The sequence below is a fragment of the Odocoileus virginianus genome, chromosome 27 (genome assembly GCF_023699985.2).
Source record: "Odocoileus virginianus isolate 20LAN1187 ecotype Illinois chromosome 27, Ovbor_1.2, whole genome shotgun sequence".
Taxonomy (NCBI): Eukaryota; Metazoa; Chordata; class Mammalia; order Artiodactyla; family Cervidae; genus Odocoileus; species Odocoileus virginianus.
In genome coordinates, this window is record NC_069700.1 from 41588411 (window position 1) to 41603516 (window position 15106).

Below are 15106 nucleotides of genomic sequence, written 5' to 3' on the forward strand. Positions count from 1 at the left end.
AAAATGCATATTGCAGGCGAGGGACCTGGTGAAACTCCCTCAGCCTTGAGAGGGTCTCTCTTGTCTGATTTATAGCTTTCTAACAGACATAAAACAGCTTGCTAAACTAGCAAGGGGGGCACTCTCCATCCCCTTCTGACATCTGTGTCAGAAGCTTTTTCTGCCCCTTTTCATACTTTGATAAAACTCTGCTACACAAAAACTCTTGAGTGATCAAGCCTGGTCCCTGGTCCTGAAGCTAAATCTTCTTCAGAGATCAAGGATCTGACACTGTTCACCATAAGCTATCACAAGCATGGAAGTTAGGTGGGTGAAAATGGATATGTGATTGTATTATGTAGTGGTAATTATTTCCCTTTCTTAAAAAAAAAATCATTTTCCTACCTTTCCAAAAAAGCAACCAAGTTCATGAAGTCATTTGTACTATACATAAAGGATAAGTTAACAAGGGCTATGGTGGAACATAACAAGGATGTTTAAGTCCAGGAACTTTTGATAAAACTGAAAATTAGTCTATGCATAAAAATGGACTGGGAACCTTGTAAAAACTCAACAAATCTCCCTTAACCTTCCTACTCCTAATCCAACAATATAAATTATCCAGTTCATTTAACCCATGAACTGGGTGTTAGACAATGAAACAACTAAATCGGGAGTGAAAGTAGAAGAGGTAGAAGAAAGAAAACAAGTCAAGTCTTAATTTTCTACTAGTAGGTGTTTTCATGCTTTAGTTAACTTTGATCTAAGTTAGTGAATCTAATGAAGTTCATAGCAACCAAAAACAAATATTCAAAATACAATTTTGCTTTTCTTTTAAACCCAGACAGAATGGCTATTGAAATCTCACTGTGCACAGTACAGGACTACTGTGTCCCGTTGTCACAGGTTAAACTATGGCATCCCATTGTGTCTCTCTTGCCATAAGCTGCCCAGTGTGAATTATTCTTTGGTTCAAAAATGTAAGAATGACTCTGTCAAAAAATATGTACCTTCTTATCTAATAGTATTGCGCTTAGAAAACTACTTTTAAACTTTTGCTCAATTAGAGAAGGAAATACAATATAGAAAACATATTTGTAGTATATATAGTATATGAAAATGAAAATGAAAATCTCTCAGTCATGTCTGACTCTTTGCAACCCCATGGAATTCTCCAGGCCAGAATACTGGAGTATGCAGCCTTTCCCTTCTCCAAGGGATCTTTCCAACCCAGGGATCAACCCCAGGTCTCCTGCATTGCAGGTGGATTCCTTACCAAACATAGTGTCTGCATAATATAAAAAAAAAAAAAAAAAACCCAGTAACCAAAAAGACTCAGTTTTGCAGTGGGGGTGTCTATTTTTTCTTAATGGTGGTAAAATACACAAAATATGAAATTACAATTGTATCTATCAGTTGAACAATTGAATTGTTCAATTCAGTTGTGTGAAGTATATTCATATTGTTGAGGCAGAATTTTATCATTTTGCAAAATCAAAGCTCTGTACATCTTAAACAGTTCCCCACTTCTACTTGCTGCCTCTCCTGGCAACCACCACCCTAATTTCTGTCTCAGTGAGGAATATCTAGATTCCTTACATAAATGGAATCACACAGTATGTATCTTTTTGTCATTGGTTTACTTCACAGAGCATAATGTCCCCAAGGTTCATACAGAGTTTTTGCATTTGTCAGAATTCCCATTCTTTTTAAAGGCTGAATAATATTTCATTGTGTGCATGTATAAGATTTTGTTTATCCATTCATCTGTCCATGGACACTTGAGTTATTTCCACTTTTTGGCTATTATGAATAATACTGCTATGAACATGGGTGTACATATGTTGTATTTTTAAATTAACCTAAGAGATGTGACTTAGCAATTTCACAAACTCCAAATTCTTAAATAAATTCTCTTGAATTTGAAATTGAAGTAGTGATCTTGAGTTTGAATAGTGATCTGGCATTTGTCTTTTACCTTCCCCCTTCTCTTGTTTGAAACATTTCAATTATCATGACCTGGAAAAAGATTTCCATTTCCAAAAAGCCTACCACTTCAAAAGATAATAAGAATTTCAATGTCACCACAAAAGCTTTACATTCTAAAATAAACCTGGATCCTTTTTTTCCATTAACTAAGACCAAATTTTCTGCTTTTTAATCCAGATTCATCCATGCATTATCCCATCAGAATCATATACTGTCATATTAGAGCTTTAAAGATAGATGGAACCTTCTTAAAACTATTCTGAAATGGCAGGTATTCCAAAAATGAAACTCATTTGCATTATATTTTATTATTATAAGTAAAACTATTCTCAGTTTATAAAAGACTTTCTTTTGAATTTCTATATAGTTCATGCACACACACACACACACACACACACAACACAGTTTGCATGGGGGAGTCCTGGTGCAATATCCACAGAAAACCCTCCAACATAGTTATAAATAAATGAATTGTGTTATTCAAGAAGTAACTTTTATTGACCCCTTGTGCTAGTCTTGCCTTCCTTGGTTCTGATTGTGATAAGGATTATTTTCATTTTGCAACAGCAGAATTTTTATCCCCTTTGAGCCTATCTCGTGGTCATCTTGTTGTCTGGAATAGATCTGTTTTAAGGTCAATCTGGATTATGTCTTTCTTAGTGGCTACCTGTTTCTTTCTAATGGTGGCATGTGCAGAGAAGCTGGTACCTGCTACTGCTCTGTGTTGGGTGTTTATGATAGTCTGGAGTATCTCCTGTCATTGAAACACCTGGTCCTTCAAACTGCATTATGGAAAAAGCCATTTTACAAAAATCATGGCAAATCTCCACTGCATGAGTGAAAATGTTGCTCCATGTCATGTCCAATGTCACTGATGTTATTTGCATTTGGCTATGGAAGTAACTCAATATGTTTTCCTTTCCCACAGAAGTTGTTTGCACATGTGTTTGTGAATTTATTAACTTTTGACTCATAGCTGAATTACTAGATGAGACCAGATCTCTCTGTCCTGTTCTGTGAGAAAAGTCTCTTTTTTCATTTTATAAAAGAAACATCATTAATTACAAGGAATGATGCATTTGTTTTTTGTTGTTTTTTTTCAGTGTGACCACTTTGTTATGAATAAACATTCAGTTTGACTGGATACATGGACACAGGCTGCACTTAACATAAAAATTAAGTAAGGAATAATTTACTTGTAATCATTTTCCCTTTGAATCTCTCAAAAGTTTTCCTGGAGAATCTCTCTTAAAAATCTATTTACCTATGTGCTGTACTTAGTTACTCAATCATGCCTAACTCTTTGTGACCCCATGGACTGTGGCCTGCCAGGCTCTTCTGTCCATGGAATTCTCCAGGCAAGAATACTGGAGTGGGCTGCTATTCTCTTCTTCAGGGGATCTTCCCTAACCAGGGGTCAAACCCAGGTCTCCTGCATTGCAGGCAAATTATTTATTGTCTGAGCCACCAAGGTTTTTTATGAATATGTAAACTCCAATTAAGATTACAGAAGTTTTAATGTGGTTCTTGTATTATCTTATGCTGACAAGATTTGTAAATTTATACTTGTGTTTAAGCATGTGCATATTTAAACATGAATATATAAATGTAGGCCACTATTAGTTAACGAAGTTTTTAAATGATAAAAGCTCAGTAGTCAGAAGAAAACAGATATCAATCTGGTTTAAAAGAAGCTGGACTTGCACTCCTGGCCTGCTTGGTTGCCCAGAGAGCACAGGTTGTGTTTAGGATCAGGACTTGCTTAGTTCTCTATGGCTACTGACTTCTTTTTTTGCTGTTTCTAACAAAAGCTCTCTACTTCTGAAAAGAGCAGGGATTTTTAATAATTATCATGTGCCCCTTGCTCATTCTGAATATTCTTAGACTAACAAAGATTGGAACTATTTCTTATTCCTATTCAGGTGAGTTTCTATGAGTTATATTCATAGTTTATATCACAATGACATTCAGTCTCCAGATTCAGAATAATACACCTGATTGACTTTTTACCTGAAAGCTATTTTAGGAGATTACCATTTGGCCATTGGATAACGATGAGCTTTACTTTTTCAGCTTCACAGGGAGGGAAGCTAGATGTAGTTGGATATGTTTGGTATTTACTATATTTTTAAAAAGTTCATTGCTGTTATGATCTTTCTTCCCTAAGCCACAATATGGGAAAGCCAGTCATGTCAAATAAAGGAACCAAATTTTCTCTGGGTCTATTATGTAAGTACAAAATTTACTTGAATACATTGATAAAAGATTGCATATTTTTATAAGATGCATGGATGCATATATATGTTCATGTGTAGCCTGGTGTGGTGACTAAGTCCACATAGTATATGCTGTTTCATGGTTTAAAATGTCTTGGGGGGCTTCACTGGTGGTCCAATGGTTAAGAATCCCTCTTCCAATGCAGGGAACATGGATTTGATTCCTGGTTGGGAGTTAAATCCCACATGTGGCAGGACAACTAAGCCCAGGCACTCGGGAGACCATGCAGCACAACTAGAGAAGCCTGTGTGCTGTAACTGTGGCAAGATTCCACATGCCACAGTTAAGACCCAACACAGCCAACACAGACAAATAAATAAATAGATATTTACAAATAAATAAAGTGCATTTGTGGACTGATAGCCTTTGTGATGTTCAGTTTACTTGGTGAATCAGAAGGTTCTATAATTTATCAATATCCTCACTGTGATACATTCTTATTGTCAGAGTAATCTAAAGATTTATTCAATAGCACCTAGACAGCATATTAAAAAGCAAAGACATTACCTTGCCAACAAAGGTCCGTTCTAGTTAAGGCTGTTGTTTTTCCAGTGGTCGTGTATGGATGTGAGAGTTGGACTGTGAAGAAAGCTGAGCACCAAAAAATTGATGCTTTTGAACTGTGGTGTTGGAGAAGACTCTTGAGAGTTCCCTGGACTGCAAGGAGATCCAAGCAGTCCATCCTAAAGGAGAACAGTCCTGGGTGTTCATTGGAAGGACTGATGCTGAAGCTGAAACTCCAATAATTTGGCCACCTCATGTGAAGAACTGACTCATTGGAAAAGACTCTGATGCTGGGAGGGGTTGGGGGCAGGAGGAGAAGGGTATGACAGAGGATGAGATGGCTGGATGGCATCACCGGCTCAATGGACATGAGTTTGAGTAAACTCTGGGAGTTTGTGATGGACAGGGTGGCTTGGCGTGCTGTGATTCTTGGGGTCGCAAAGAGTCGGACACGACTGAGTGACTGAACTGAACTAAACTGATAGTATCATAATAATCCATAAAAGGATTCTTTAACCTTCCATTTTATATACTGTTTGTTACTATAACAAATTAACCAGAATCATTTAGTCTTGGAGAATGATGGCCTTACTAAATCAAACCGGGGTCTGCTCCCCTATGTGCAGTAGAAACAGTCTACTGACCCTAGGTTAGGTTGTGGTGAAGGAAAGAGCAGTGCTTACTATATGGTGACACACGTACAAGAAGTCCATGACAGTAAGTGCTGAAAAAGTCCGAATACACCACCGGCTTCAGGAAGGCATTTTTAAACCAGGTGAAAAGGGGCATCCCTACTCATGCACAGTTCTCTGATTGGCTGTTGGTGAGGTAACAAGGAGGTGTCAGAGTTCAGTTCAGTTCAGTTGCTCAGTCATGTCCGATTCTTGGTGACCCCATGGACTGCAGCACACCAGGCTTCCCTGTCCATCACCAACTCCTGGAGCTTGCTCACACTCATGTCCATTGAATCGGTGATGCCATCCAACCATCTCATCCTCTGTCATCCCCTTTTCCTCCTGCCTTCAATCTTTCCCAGCTTCAGGGTCTTTTCAAATGAGTCAGTTCTTTGCATCAGGGGGCCAAAGTATTGGAGATTCAGCTTCAGCATCAATCCTTCCAATGAACATTCAGGACTGATTTCCTTTAAGATGAACTGATTTGATCTCCTTGCACAGGGGTTCACATCCTTAGGATACCAATCCTTAGTCTCCAGGTGGCCCAGGGTTTAGTGTTCAAGGTCATCAAGGAGTTAACTTCTTCCACTTGGTGGAAGTTTCTACATCCTTAAAATAACTCAGTGAATGTGCACCAGACACTGCTATCTGGGTACTTGATAGAAGAGCTACAACAAAGAAGATGGGGGAGAGGTCTGTCCTGGAGAAGTCCCATGGGGTTCTGCTTGGTGACAACCTCAAAACAGGACTGTGCCAGGAACCTTTGGGGACCCAGAGCTGCAGTATCAGCTCCCCTGGATGCTACCACCACCAAGAGCACCCCACAAGTATAGATGAGGAACTGAGTCAGAATTTTCAGAACTTTTAGTCCTGAGGCAGATGCTTCACAAAAGTAGGCTACTAGCTAACCCCAAATCAACTGAGTAAGAATTAATCATATAAAAAAATGAAATTTGTGAGGAAAAGCTTGTGAGTTTATTTTTAATATAATCAGTTTTATTGCTAACAGTCCATTTTCTGATGGGTGTATGAGAAAGTCATTTTATTCTTTACATATCTGTAATTCTCAATGTAATTGGCTCTGCTTATATAAAGTGAATTGAAACATTCTTTGAGTGATTTGTTAACTCATATGACCATTTGGAATTCAGGGAAAATATCTTAATATTACCACCCTAAAGATTTTGAGAGGCTGAGTGATAAAAAAAATCATGCTTGACTACATCATCTCCAGAAGCCTATTCTTCATAATTCATATTCTTTAACACTTGTTAATATCCCTCTGAGCTATTAGGGTTCTTAAAACATAATTTGAGGAAACTACAACAGGTTTTACCTGTTTCTAGATTTTCAAATATTTTTCCTTCAGCTTGGGTTGGTTCTTAACAAGCTCCCTTTTAATTAAAAAAAAAGGATTTTGGAATAATTTCAGCTTCAACATCCAATATTTAGATAAAGAATCACTATAAAGTGTAATTATGAATTGTTAGTGGGCTCAAATTGGTGGTTGTCCAATTCCAACCTGTAGACCTATTACAGTTTGGCTTAAGCAGCTTTAAAGAAACATTGACCCAGTCTTGAAAAATCAAGAGATTCCAAACAAAAATACTCTTCTGGCACTACAGGATAAACTGGAACATTTAGAATGTTAGGAATGCCTCCCTCATGGCATCACTGGGTGGTTGCTGAGTCTTGCTGCCTCGTACAAAAGGAGAGCTGGATAGAGCCTCTGCTGACTTCCATCCCTACCATTACCTGCCTGGCTCCTGGAGGCAATGGAGTTTATGATCCCTGATTTCATGACAATTGACCTTCGGTTTGTTCCTAAACATGAGTCTCCTCTCAAAAAATGGGAAAGATTCAAAATAGAAAAATATGTAAAACTAAGTTCATAGCCTTGTAGAGACAAAGAGTCAATAAAGGCACAGTTTCCTCTTCTAGACAATGAACAATATTAGAAATATGTCATATTAGAACAAAAAACACCCACTTCAGCCACTCAAATACTTGATAGGTAAGAAAAGAGTATCACAGCATTGTAAGGAAAAAAAAATTAGCAGCACTACCAAGTTTTTAAAAATATGTTCTCTTTATGTTGCATAACAGCAAAGAACAGTGTAAGCAGCTCTGTCCCTTTGCTGTTATCTTATTTCAGTTCAGTTCAGTTCAGCTCAGTCGCTCAGTCGTGTCCAGTTCTTTGTGACTGCATGGACTGCAGCACGCCAAGCCTCCCTGTCATCACCAACTCCCGGAGTTTACCCAAACTCATGCCCATTGAGTCGGTGATGCTATCCAACCATCTCATCTTCTGCCATCCCCTTCTCCTCCTGCCCCCAACCCCTCCCAGCATCAGGGTCTTTTCCATTGAGTCAGTTCTTCACATGAGGTGGCCAAAGTACTGGAGTTTCAGCTTCAGCATCAGTCCTTCCAATGAACACCCAGGACTGATCTCTTTTAGGATGGACTGCTTGGATCTCCTTGCAGTCCAAGGGACTCTCAAGAATCTTCTCCAACACCACAGTTCAAAAGCATCAATCTTTTGGCATTCAGCTTTCTTCACAGTCCAACTCTCACATCCATACGTGACCACTGGAAAAATTATAGCCTTAACTAGATGGACCTTTGTTGGCAAAGTAATGTCTCTGCCTTTTAATATGATATCTAGGTTGGTCATAACTTTCCTTCCAAGGAGTAAATGTCTTTTAATTTCATGGCTGCAGTCACCATCTGCAGTGATTTTGGAGCCCCCCAAAATAAAGTCTGACACTGTTTCCACTGTCTCCCCATCTATTTTCCATGAGGTGATGGGACCAGATGCCATGATCTTAGTTTTCTGAATGTTGAACTTTAAGCCAACTTTTTCACTTTCCTCTTTCACTTTCATCAAGAGGTTTTTTAGTTCCTCTTCACTTTCTGCCATAAGGGTGGTATGATTTGCATATCTGAGGCTGTTGATATTTCTCCCAGCAATCTTGATTCCAGCTTGTGCTTCTTACAGCCCAGCGTTTCTCATGATGTATTCTGCATAGAAGTTAAATAAGCAGGGTGACAATATACAGCCTTGACATACTCCTTTTCCTATTTGGAACCAGCCTGTTGTTCCATGCAGCACTACAAAGTTATTTTAAAAATATGTTCGCTTTGTGTTGCATAATAGCAGAGAACAGTGTAAGCAGCTCTGTCCCTTTCCTGTTATCTTTTCTTATCTTATTTCAGTTCCCCTTAAATCTCAGTTATAAAAATGAGATCACTAGGTAATAGATAACCTAATTCCTGACTTCTGCTCTATCAAATATACATAAAACCTTGTCTAACCTGTTTGTTTTTCCCTCTAGATTAAAACAAGTAGGAATGGGGGATTAAGTAGTTAAAGTATGACTAGGTCTATACCCAGGGTAACCTCCTTAGCAATCCTGCATGCAGACCACATGGACAAGACAATATCTGAAGAAATACCATGGAGAGTCAGCAAGCTTCATGACACAGAATTTGACCTCCTGTCTCCATGAGTCACTGAGGTTTATTCCCTATTTTCCCTCCAAAAACTGTCATAGCTGAACAGAATCTCCAGGGTTGGTTTTGGGGACAGGAGTCTGCCCTCTCCCCAGATCGCCAACTTTTCTGACTAAAGCGACTTTCCTTTTAACCAACCCTTGCTTCTCAAGCATTCTGAGTGGTCAGCAACCAGATCTAAGTTTGGTAACAACACAATGAAAGTTTACACGTATTCTTTTTTTATTTAATGCATTTTTTAAAACATAACTCTAATGAGTCAGATGGGTGTTCATTGGAAGGACTGATGATGAAGCTGAAACTCCAATACTTTGGCCACCTCATGCGAAGAATTGACTCATTGGAAAAGACCCTAATGCAGGGAAGGATTGGGGGCAGGAGGAGAAGAGGACGACAGAGGATGAGATGGCTGGATGGCATCACCGATTCGATGGACATGGGCTTGGGTAAACTCTGGGAGTTGGTGATGGACAAGGAGGCCTGATGTGCTGTGATTCATGGGGTTGCAAAGAGTCAGACTTGACTGAGCGACTGAACTGATCTGAACTGAACTGAGTGAGCCAGACCCTGTGTGCTGGGAAACACTTTATGACATGATCCTTGAGTTGCTTGACTGTGTGTATCTGAATAAGAAAAAGAAGGGAACATCGAGAAAGATAATTGTCAAAACGTTCATTCAGTTTTTCTGTAAAATGGCTCTTGTAGCACTTAGTTGTCTAACTTTACTTAAAATAATTTTGTTAAATTGTACTGTGATAATTGTCATATAAGTGTGCATTAAAAAAAGTCATCAAAGTTGGTGAATTTTTGTGTAGTCACTTTAATATTGAAAATGGAAGAAAAAAAGCAACATTTTCAGCATCGTGCTTTATTATTTCAAGAAATTATTATTTCAAAACACAACTGAACTCAAAAAGAAAGATTTGAGCAGTGTATGGAGAAAATGCTGTGACTGATTGAATATGTCAAAAGTGGTTTGTGAAGTTTAGTGACAAAGATTTCTCACTGGACAATACTTCATGATGAGTAGACAAGTTGAAATTGATAGTGACCAAACTGAGTGATCACTGATTGAGCAAAACCAACATTTTACCATGTTGGAAATAGCTGACATACTCAAAGTATCCAAATCAAGCATTGAAATTCACTTGCATCAAATTGGTTATGTTAATCACTTTGATGTTTAGGTTTCACATAAGTTTTAAAGAAAAAAAAATCTTCTTGACCATATTTCTACATGCAATTCTCTGCTTAAATGTAATGAAAATGCTCCACTTTAAAACCAATTTGTGACAGGTGATGAAAAGTGGATCCTGTACAATAATGTGGAACAGAAGAGATCATGGGGCAAGTGAAATGAACCACCACCAACCATACCAAAGGCTGGTCTTCATCCAAAGAAGTGGTGTGGTTATATGTTTGAATTGGAAAGGATTATTTTATTATAAACTTCTTCTGGAAAACTAAACAATTAATTCCAACAAATACTGCTCCCAGTTAGGCCAACTGAAAGCAGCACTCACAGCACTCAACAAAAACCACCAGGAATTAGTCAACAAAAAATGCATAATCTTCCATCAGAATAAAGCATGCTTTTTTGATGACCAGGCAAAAACTGTTACAGCTTGGCCAGGAAGTTCGATTCATCTGCCATATTCACTAGACATTGCACCTTTGGATGTCCATTTATTTTGGTCTTCCCCAAATTCCCCAAATTGGTCTTTTCCCAAATGGAAAATATTTCAGTTCCCTGGAAGACTGTAAAAAGCACATGGAACCATTCTTTACTCAAAAGATAATATGTTTTAGGAAGATGGAATTATGAAGTTGCTTGAAAAATGGCAGAAGATAGTGTAATAAAATCATAAATATGCTGTTCAATAAAATTATTGGTGAAAATTAAAAATATGGTTTTTTTGTATTTAAAAACTGAAAAAAAAAGCTTTTTGGCCAACCCAATAAACTTTAATACAGCACTTTCAATAACAAATCATGGAAGTCATCGACAAAAACTTTATAAGGAGTTCAGAGGTAAAAATCACAAAATTTTGTGGATGAATATGGAGTTCAGAGTCTAAAATCAGTGTGAATTGAAACAGAATTAGCTTCATCTTTTGACTAATGATATATTTTTCTAAATAAATCTTAGAGAAGATTAAGCTATAAAGAAACATTTTCAATCATTTCTGTATGCAGATTAAGCTCTGAGAATTCCAGCTATGACTTGACATATTAACCTGGTTAAAGTTTAATTTTCCTTATTGAAAAAAATCACTACATTTTTATTTTGATGCATTTTATCACCCAAAATTCAGTAAATAGACAGTAAGACTAGGAGGGAATCTATTTAAAAATATGAATAAATGAATAAAGACATATTATGTACAGAAGCAAATTGTTTCTAAGGAAAATATTTTTCAAAGTGGAGAACCCAACTAAGTTAATCCATTTTGAATATTTATAGGTCATTCCAAACCTTTAGAGAGCCTTAGCAACTGAATGAGTAGTTAGTCTTTTTCTCACTTTAATCAAACATTTCAGCATGAATTCATTCACTCAACTCTAAGGGTCATTTCCTCTGAACTTATCCATAAGTCTTCTATGTCTTATGGTAGAGAAATGTAAAATATAACAGCATATTTTAAAGTCTTGAAGTTAAACTTTGCTGATTTTTTTAATGAAACATAAGGTTGAGTATGACATCCAAAATCCTTTGGGAAGCTAGCAAGACACTTGCAGAAAAGATTAGATTAAAATTTCCTGATGTGTTGCTACATATATATTATTATCACTAATCTTTTTTTTTTTTTTTTAAGGAACTCTTTCAGAAATAAGAATTTAATCTTTGGTAATTTATTTCCTCTATTGCCAATATGCTCTGTGACCTTGAGCAATTTACTTGCCTGGCTAGCCTTTTGATTAACCCCATATATAATTAAGAAAACATTTTGTGATTTATTGAGTCAAATTAATTAAATATAAAAATTCTGATGCCATTTTTTTTAAACTTTTAATTTTGGAATAATTTTAGATCTGTAGAAGAGCTACAAAGACAGTACAGAGTTTCTGTATGGTCTTCATTCAACTTCCTTAATGTTAATATTTTACTTTGGGATGATATAATAGGCAAAATTAGGAAATTAACACTAGTACAACATTAATAATTAAGCCTTCAGTTTTGACTCAGTTTCACCAATTTTTCCACAGTCTTTTTTTCTCTCTCAGGATCAAATCTCCAGATTCCACCCTGTATCCTGTGCTCATGTCTCCTTGGCCTCTTCAATCTGTGACAATCTGTTTCTCAATCTTTCCTTGCCTTCATGATCTTGGAAAAACACTGCTTGAGTATTTGTTAAGTGTCCCTCATTTGGCAATATCTGATGTTTCCATGAACATATGGAGCTTTTAGATTCTGAGGAAGAGTGTCACAGGTGTTACATACTCTTCTCATTGCATCATGTCACAGGGACACGGCATCAAATTGAGAATATGGGGGACACTTACTTTGATCACTGGTTAAGTGGTCTGTGGGTTTCTCTACCCTAAAGTTACTATTTCTCTTTTCCAGTCCCAGAAGCAAAGTCACTAAGTCCAGCCTACACTGAAGGGGAGGGGGATGAATGTGAACTTCCCAGAAGGAAGGGTATCCAAGAGTTTGTGTTCATATGCTAAAATCAGACCAAATTTGAGGGTACACAAAGACTCTATTTCTCCTTAAGATTTTGTCTAGGAATTCTGATATTCACCAGTGGATCTTACCTGATGTGTTTACTTCTACACCGTTTAACTGGAATTTTTCCACAAGAAAGATTTGTTCCTTCTCTCCCACAGTTTTATTCAATGATTTTTTTTATACCACTCAAGCCTAATGAACGTTTCCTTTATTTTTTGCATTATAATCTATTATTATGATGACCACATTGTTTCAGCTGTTCCAACTTCTGCAGTTAGAAGCCCTCTCAGATCGACTTCTGTGGCCATTTGATATAACCCTTCAGGCTTTATGCTTTGCATGTGCATTTACTTCCACACTTTGTATCACTGTCAGACAATGTTCCTAGCTCATCTTGTATTTTCCCTGCTTCAGTGCTAGAATCAACCACTTCATGACAATGATGCTCATATTAGTTTCTTAGGACTTCTATAGTATTATCCCACAAACTAAGTGGCTTAAAGAAAATAGAAATTATTCTTGCACAGTTCAGAATGGTGAAATTGAAGGGCTGTGTCCTTGCCAGCTACATGCTTCTCTTCCCACTTCAGGCAGTTGCCAGCCACTCTGCTTTCCATGGTTTGCAGCCACTCACTCTGATTTCTGCCTGGGTCACCCCATGGCCCTTCCTTCAACATGTCTTTCCATGTCCTCTCGTATTCTCATTCCAATGAAGGGGCACCATTCATTGGATTTAGGGTTCACTCTAAATCATGGATAGCACTGCCATGGCAAAGGGGCTTGCATAGTTCAATGAAACTATGAGCCATGCCGTGCAGGGCCACCCAAGATGGATGGGTCATAGTGAAGAGTTCTGTCAAAATGCAGTCCACTGGAGGAGTAAATGGCAATCCACTCCAGTATTCTTGCCTGGAGAACCCCATGAACAGTATGAAAAGGCAAAAAGATATGACACTGGAAGATGAGTGCAGCCATGAAATCAAAAGACACTTGCTCCTTGGAAGGAAAGCTATGACAAACCTAGGCAGCACACTAAAAAGCAGAGATATCACTTTGACAAAAAGGCTCTGTATAGTCAAAGCCATGCTTTTCCCAGTAATCATATATGGATGTGACAATTGGACCATAAAGAAGGCTGAAATGCCAAAATATTGATGCTTTCAAATTGTCATGTCGGAGAATATTTTTGAGAGTCCCTTAGACTGCAAGGAGATCATAGCCGTCAATCCTAAATCCTAAAGGAAATCAGACCTGAATATTCATTGGAAGGACTGATGCTGAAGCTGAAACTTCAATTCTTTGGCCACCTGATGTGAAGAACTGACTCATTGGAAAAGTCCCTGATGCTGGGAAGGATTGAAGGCAGGAGGAGAAGTGGATGACAGAGGATGAGCTGGTTGGGTGGCATCACCGACTGGGTGGACATGAGTTTGAGTAAACTCCAGGAGTTGGTGATGTACAGGGAAGCCTGACGTGCTGCAGTCCATGGCGTCGCAAAGAGTCGGACATGACTGAGCGACTGAACTGAAGAATTGTAAACAATGAGGCCACTTAAATATAGAAGCCATTTTGTCTTCTTTCCTATTCTTTTCCTTCTCCTTGCTACTCAGGAAGAACAGAATGCAATCTTGGGAAGGCAATTTATGTCCTCCCTGCCCTGATACATAGAAGGGAGTCTGGAGACAAGAAACCAGCCAATCTTAAGGAAGCTGGGCCACTGGGAAGAACATTCCTCAGAAGCCCTGAGTGAGCAGAATACAGCTGCATCAGAAGGCCACAGAGTTAAGTCATATAATGTTGCCCTTTCAACCATGCGTGGTAGCAGGACTGATCCACTGCTTATGCCCAAAGTGCCATAATGCCTATGTCCGGTTGGGACTCAGAGGATTTCCCTAGTCAAGCTCCAGTGCCTCATCTGTTAATCACCAGTGAGAGGGGGATGAGTGAGATGGTCTCCTTCCTCCTGTCAGCCCCCAACACACACAACACACCAGGCCACACAGGATCTCGACTCTGATCGTGACTGTAAGGTGGAGGTGAGCATGTGAGAGAAACGGAACTAAACCTTCAGTCTCACTGAGAGGATAGAAAGAGAAGTAAGACTGAAAAGAAGAGATAAGACTTAGATAGTAGAATCTGGGGAGCAAAATGTCATAGAAACCAGGAAAAATCAGTTTCCTGAAGGAGAGTTAAAATATCAAATGCTGCTAAAATCAAGTAAAATGAGAACCAGAGTTTTACTTAAGAAACTTTAAGGTTAAATGAAGGCATCTATAACTCAACTTGTTCATAGTAACATGTATTCTTTCTAGGTTAGAATGATCTCTTGGTTTGTACCCATTTTGTCCATCCTGTTTCACCATATAGAATGTACCTTCTTTAGCCATCAAATCTCTGCATATGGATAGGATGCATCCAATGAGATCCATTTTCCTAAAAAGAAGATCTAACTATATCTTCTTCTATATATAACTATATATATATATATATATATAAA